At 41.4% G+C, this 5,537-nt stretch overlaps 1 long non-coding RNA gene across 1 annotated transcript; it reads left to right on the top strand.

Moving 5' to 3' along the window:
* The first annotated feature begins 1,689 nt into the window (after positions 1-1,689).
* On the top strand, positions 1,690-5,120 carry LOC104917409. The gene is made up of 3 exons (XR_004158854.1): positions 1,690-1,773; positions 4,951-4,998; positions 5,092-5,120. It is a non-coding gene; the product is annotated as an uncharacterized LOC104917409 (long non-coding RNA).
* Positions 5,121-5,537: the final 417 nt, after the last annotated feature.

Below are 5,537 nucleotides of genomic sequence, written 5' to 3'. Positions count from 1 at the left end.
CCCCCCCCAGTGCCTTGGGGTAAATTGGGTAGTTTCCATTCCTCATTTGGTAGAGAGAAGTGGGTACACCTAAGCTAGTAGTGAAAAAGCTAAATAACCAGGAATTGTGCATTAGGGATCAGTGGTGGCTGTGGAAACCCATTTGAGGAGGGGCTCAGTCTCTGTGGTGCCATGGGAACGTATAGTTAGGAATCAAGGTAGGTTTGGATATAGCTGCTGTGATCTCCAGTTGCTCCTATGTGGTGGTAGATGCAGTAAGTTTCTCTATAAGTATACCTACTGTTTGCTCATAAGCCTCTTGCAAAATGAAGTGACAGATGTCAGCAGTGAACTTGTGCCTGACTCTTCTTGTAACGCTTGAGTGCTTGCCAGAATGTGGGAAACAGATCTAAGATCACTTCATCTGGAAGGGATTAAAATCCACCCGTTCTTCACTGGTGAGTGTTTCAACCTGACCATGTGCTGCTTTGGAGGTGGAGTTTTGCGGAAGGTTCTGTTTGGATCCTTCCTTCTATACTTGTCTGAGGTGCAGTTGAGGTTCCTATTCAACTGACAATTACTTAAAACTGCAAAATGAGACACCTAGGACAATGAGCAACAAAACCTAGAAATCCAGTGGAAGGAATAGGGAGATATGGTGTTTAGGTTTGTGTAACAGGTTACTGATATGATCTAAATCTCATGCCAAAAGAGTGGTTGAGCAATCAAAGTAACATGAGATATAAATCTCAGCTGCACTCTTAGATATGATGGTGTGTCCTGTATGACTAACTTCAGACTATTTGTGGTGCTACAGGCACCCCCATTAATAGGGTCTTGTATTAGAGAGACTCACCTGTATAACTGCATGTATGTATGGAGGTTCAGGGAATATAGTCTGGAAACTGTCCTTGCTCCTCCCTCTAACGGGAGTTAGGTAACAGTAGTCACTGAAGGTGCAGCTGGCATAATGGCCAGCTGATAGCTGTGGTTGTAGCTGGCAGAATTCTGATCCTCAAGGTATTTTCCTTCTTCATTGCCTGAAACAGCTTGTACTGTCACATCCTCAGATGAAGAAGTGCAGAATTGTAGGTAGTTGGTGGTGTAGCATGAGTGACCTGCTAGATTATGGAATCACCTGGAATTGCTCTCAGTGCTGTTCCAAAGTGGGAGAGGTGTAGCTGTGAAAAAATAAGGGAATGTGAGCCCAGAGAAAAGGTTTTTCTTCCTTAGACCACTATCATCATGGGATTGTGGTGGAAAAGACTGGGAGCCAAACTCGCTTCTCAAGTCTGTTGTTCTTTTGATAGCAGTTCTGGCCTAGTCCATTGCCTGCTGTGTACCTAACAGCTCCCTAGCGATGAGGGCTTCTCTCCACCCCCAGTGTGTACAGATACATGTATGTGTGTTCTTAGAGAACTTATTGGTAAGTGTTCCTTGAAACAAGAAGGAAATATGAGGTAGCAAGTTTGTTAGAAATCATTTATGGTCTGAAGAATGACTTCTATCTAGGGCTTCTGAACTGTCCTTAGCTACTGTTTATTGTGTGGGGAGGCAGATCCTTGCCAGCATCCATCCCCGTTGTGGGGGAGTGGAAGGAGGGGAAGGGAATGATATGGAAGATTTTCCTCAAGATGTCAGTATATGAACTGTTTCTGTCTTGCTAGAATATAGTAGCGGGAGAAAAAAACGTGTAACTCCCTCTCTCTTCTGCAGTGTGAAATGCTTTGTTCAAGACGGTGCCTTAAAACATCACATAAGCTGTATTCTGCTGTGTATGATCCAAATGAAAAGGTAAGTAGTATAGTGCATGTTTTCTCTTTGATGTTTTACTGTAACGTTGGCATTTGACTTTCAAAGCTCTCCTCTGTGCTGCTTTTAACAATGGCAGTTCTCCCAGTATAACCCCTTTGCAGTCATTGAATTGCAGTCACTGAATTACTAAGTGTTAATGTAGTAAATCTACTGAGATTGGATACTGTCTCAAGTGCACGACTTAAAAGGTTGGAGAAGTGGTTAAGAGCTTGGGGAAGTTACATACTAACCGGAACATGTTTTCCTTTTGACAGAGCTATTCTTAATGTTGTACATGGTATAGGAGGTATAGGCAAAAACCACCACTGTGTGTGTATACATGTAAATATGTTCATGTAGATATGGAAAATGCAGTACTAGTAATGTGTTTGTTAGATGGTCAAATGCGCTTTGTCTAAGTTGAACTTGTTACTCATGTGTGAGAGTGAAAACTTCAGAGCTTGGATAAAGATGGATGTGTGAGGTTTGCAGGGTGTGCTAAATCCACATCTTGGATTTTGTCTGAGTTTTGTCAGACTTGCTGACAGATTGATGCAGTAGCAATCTCAGCTTACAGTTGCTAGCCAAGGAAAACTTTTCCTGTGGGCAACTGTCTTGGCATAGCTGCTGAAGTAACACACTTGAAAAAATAGCGTGGCTGGAGGTGTGCTCTTGCTGAAGGGCATGAATGCCGGTGTTTCAGCATGGATTTGCCTGTATCTACCGGTGTAGGTGCAATTACTTAGGAGTGAAACAGTATTAGAAAACAGAGAGAAATACCAGTATGTAACTAGAACTGTGGCTAACAGAAAAAATTCTCAGGAAAATTCTCCTGAAGTAATTAACTAAATGCTTCCTGTATTCTCAAAGTCTTTACTTAATCAAGGTTCTATTCCTTTTCTATAGGCATAATTACATTGAGACAAGGTAATCAGGTCTTAGATGTCTCTTAACTAAAAGCTGCATCACTCCAAACAGTGGCTTCCACAAGTAGCTCAAGGTCTTTTCTGCCTTCTCCCCTCAGTGTTGCTGTTTTTGTAACGATTGGACTTCTAGTATCAGATTTTTTGCGTACTAATTAGCGGAAATTACATAAAGAAATGCTGCGTGCTATTTGAAGGCAGCATGTGAATAAAATTTTTTTAATTGCTGGACTTTGATCTTGTTGTTAACAGCAGAAATAAGAGTGCAGTTTCTTCTTGTTAGTATTCATATTGCAGAACTGAAAAATTAAATGGCAGATATTCATAACATCCTAATACTGAAAGTCTTGTTTTGTTATGTGAGCATACTTGGTTAATAATGTAACTGTTAGACCAAAAAATGTGTCCAGGCTGGACCTTAGCAACCTGATGTCCCTGTTCACTGCAGAGGAGTTGGACTAAATGACCTTTAAAAGTCTCTTCCAACTCTGACAATTCTGTGGAAAACTCCATTGAAGTATTTGAATTGTTATACTCCTTACACTAAGTATTGGCAGTTTTTTTTTTTTAAATTCCCTTCAAGTCTATGCCTAAAGAGCTTTGGTTCCTGGCATGCTGAAGTTTAATTTCAGGAACAATTTGTGTTCTTGCAATGTTTGTACCTCTGATAATTGACTTAGCTTAAGAATGTTTGTGGTCTATATTCACAGGGTGCAAATGTGTCTGAGTGCTTAGCAGAGGTGTGCATTCCTTGGCAGATCTGGCTGAGTTTACCATGCAAGCTTGCTGCAGCTCGTCTTAATTTCTGTATGCTGTTACCACATGGTAATATTCTGGAACTGATTAGCAGATGCTAGCTCAGCCCTGACTTTGAAGAAATATAATAAATTTGGTCAAGTGCACCTTGTGTACAGCTGTTTGTTCCACCCTAGTCTGCCAGTGGAAATTCCCGTGGTGGTATTACAGTTCCTTTCTCCATTCTATCTATCCCTTCCACAAACCTGATGATTGTAGGGATAATGAACAGTTTTGCTGATGCACTGACGATGCTTTGTTTTCGCCTGGATGATATGGGAAACAGCTGTTCTACGTAGGGGAGGTACAGCAGCTATAGAATGTCTTCGGATATGGTTAGATAAAACTAATCTGGAGCAACTGTGGGATGCCCATGAAGGGGAGGAGCCTGCTGGCTTTCTGTTCTGTTTGTGATTTGGAACTCAAGAGGCAGAGTAGGGCTGTTTGATTCGTGTACTGAACTGATGCATCCTGAAGATGCATCACCACTACATCTAAAGTAGGAAAAGCAGTGGGGTGACTGTGCAGTCAGGCAGGATTGTCCCTTCTGATGATATCTGTGTTTGATACTGAACCTCCTTGGTTGGAAATGAACTTGTATAGCAGCAATAGTGCTTACAGTCAGGACTGAGGCTTCTACATGGAGCTCCTCTCAAGTTTCTTAATGGAAAAATTTTGTTTAGGATGTAAGGCTGATTGTCTTCTGACAGCTTGTTATCCCTTTCTTCAGTGGTTCTATCATGCCTCTAAGATGTATTTACAGCATCAAGTGCAATGGACTGTGAAAGGTGACAGCGAATTTCACATGCCTACTATAATGTGACTTGCTGTTTTGTTGCACTTTGGTTGCTGCTTAATACTGAGTGTGTAACGATGTCATGATGGCAGTATAGGAGTTTACCAGGCTCTTCACATGACTTAGCCATAATGGGGATTGAGGCCTGTACCAACTCAGCAAGAGCTGGGAGGGACCACGTGGAAGTCCTTATGTGTTTGAGATTCTGGGGGGAGAAGTAGATCCCTGGGAAGCTTGCCTCCTTTGAGTATCTTGTGTGCATTCAATATATGCAACTTGAATACTTCTGGGAATTAAGGCTGTTGTTTGGCAATGCTTGTGAATGTCTCTTCCCTGGACTTGATTGTTTCCTACAGCTTTCGTAGGGTTCTAATTTCTGTACTGTGCATGGTAAGGAACTCCAGGGAATGGTGATGTGAGTTGTCTATCTATCTGTTCTGAGCCTGTGTATGTAGTAGTACATATCTAGGATAGCACACGGTTTGTGCTATATTATTATTGATAAATCAGCAGAACCCTTTTAAACTAGGTGAACTCAGAGTTGCAGGCTTCTGGGTAAGCCAGTGTTTATTGGAAGTGGAGGAGAAAGGAATGTGTTTCTGAAGGGAGGGAGACTTGTAATGTGTTCACCTCTCAAGGTCCTTATTGTTCTTTTCCCTTCAGACTTTTGAAAAGCTCCTTATTGCCAACAGAGGAGAGATTGCATGCCGAGTAAGTATGTAATCCTAAGTTTTTTCTTTTTGTAGTTTATTCTTAAGCTATTTATGTTTTGAATATTGATAGCTTTCATTTCTTGTGTGTTAGGTCATCAAAACATGCAAGAAGATGGGGATTAAAACTGTTGCCATACACAGCGACGTTGATGCAAATGCTGTAAGTAATGCTTGAATGCAAATGATAGATAGGGTTCAAGATGACTTGCAGCTATTAAGCAACAAGCCTTCATATAATGCTAGGCATGTTTGAGGTTTTGAAACATATGTCCTTTTCCTCCATGTGCTTAAGAGGGGAGGTACTTGTGGTAGGGGATGGATTGGGCAAGTATTTAGCAGTATGTGGTTTGAACTCTCTGGTGCTTTGATCATTATATATGTTATCTTGCTCTTTGTTCTCTCCCTGAATTGATGCATACAGTAACACCTGATAGGTAGTTGCTCTGTGCAGCAGGAGTGGCAATTAAACCAAAGTTTTGTTTTGCTAATGAGCACCAAGGGTAATTAAAAATGGTTTGCAGGTGATGGAGGACTTGG

This window comes from Meleagris gallopavo, chromosome 1 (assembly GCF_000146605.3).
Source record: "Meleagris gallopavo isolate NT-WF06-2002-E0010 breed Aviagen turkey brand Nicholas breeding stock chromosome 1, Turkey_5.1, whole genome shotgun sequence".
NCBI lineage: Eukaryota > Metazoa > Chordata > Aves > Galliformes > Phasianidae > Meleagris > Meleagris gallopavo.
The sequence above is the reverse complement of the archived record's forward strand: the minus strand, read 5'-3'. Positions and strand labels throughout refer to the sequence as shown.